Genomic DNA, 1,485 nt, shown 5'->3' with positions numbered 1-1,485 from the left:
TGGCAGGAGAACAATTATTCTAATTTCTAATTATTGATGAATTTAAGAGTTTCCTCTTCCTAAATATTTTAAATATGTTTTGCAGTACTGTACTAATATATGATCTTTAATAAAGAATCCCATCAGACTGCAATTGAGGGAAAAGAGATTTGCAAATTTTGTAACCATGTATTCCTTTGTACACAAATAAAATTTATATTATAAATCAATAAAAGGCAAATTCATTGCTTTTAGGAAAATAGTAGCAAAATATACATTTTATACATTTCATGTATCATGTTTAAAATATACAGAGTTTTCATGATAATCATTTGTTAATAACTTTGAATCTCACTATATTTTGGGCAAATTTGTTCCTAAAAGTTAAGTGAATTTCTATTTAGAACAGAGATTAAACATGTTTTCAAGACAGTTTTAAAAGCATTATTATTTCACATTCATTAGTTACTTTAAGACATATTTTCAGGGATTATGTACGAGGCACAATGCTGGATAATACAGGAACCTAAAATGAATCAGGCTGACTTGGCAACTGAGAAATTCAACTGTAACTATTACCTGGACAGTAGCTTATATTAAGGAATATCATTAATTACCTTAGGTATAGAAATGATAGTTAACTTCTAGTAATATGTACTTAAGTATTTACAGATAAAAGGATAATATCTGGAATTTACTTCAAAATATTCAGCGTGGTAGGAATGAAGTAGATAGGATACTAGTGGTTGGTAATTGTTGAAGGTGGCTGAGGGATGTGTGAGTTCATTGTGCAACTCTCTAGTTGTATGCTTTAATATTTCCATTATATATAGTTTTATTCATTTTAAAATTAATTAATTAATTAATTAATTAATGTGACGCAGGCTGGAGTGCAATGGGATCCTCCCAGCTTACTATAGGCTGGGCTCAAGTGATCCTCCTGCCTCAGTCTTCCAAGTTGCTGGAACTATAGGCACCCACCACTAAGCCTGGCCCATTATGACAACTTTTAATCAAAAGTGATTGAAGAATAATCTAGAGAGGGAGATAAGACATAGGAAAAAGCACAAGACCCCATATGTGGGGCACATGCCCTCGGCAGCTGTGTGGGTGCCCCCAGGCGCCTCTTAGCTGGTGGGGGGTCAGGTCAGAGAAATGGAGATGTGATTGTTAAACTGAGCCTCAGACAGAGATCATGCAGACTGTGAAGACGGGAAAATGGGCAGTGTGCAGAGCACAGAGGTCAGGCTCGCGCAGACTGTGAAGACGGGAGAAGGGGCAGTGTGCAGAGCACAGAGGTCAGGCTCACGCAGACTGTGAAGACGGGAGAAGGGGCAGGGTGCAGAGCACAGAGGGCAGGCTCGCGCAGACTGTGTAGACGGGAGAAGGGGCAGTGTGCAGAGCACAGAGGTCAGGCTCTCGCAGACTGTGAAGACGGGAGAAGGGGCAGTGTGCAGAGCACAGAGGTCAGGCTCGCGCAGACTGTGAAGACGGGAGAAGGGGCAG

General features: G+C 39.5%; 1 protein-coding gene across 3 annotated transcripts in view; it reads right to left on the bottom strand.

Annotated features, from left to right (window-relative positions):
- The window catches only part of ADARB1 (adenosine deaminase, RNA specific B1), a 136,676-nt gene that overhangs the window by 50,724 nt on the left and 84,467 nt on the right, over positions 1–1,485 (bottom strand). The window lies entirely within an intron of this gene.

The sequence above is a fragment of the Otolemur garnettii genome, unplaced genomic scaffold (genome assembly GCF_000181295.1).
Source record: "Otolemur garnettii isolate 467f Iridium unplaced genomic scaffold, OtoGar3 scaffold00128, whole genome shotgun sequence".
NCBI lineage: Eukaryota > Metazoa > Chordata > Mammalia > Primates > Galagidae > Otolemur > Otolemur garnettii.
Note: the sequence above shows the minus strand (reverse complement) of the source record. Positions and strands in the feature narration are given on the sequence as shown.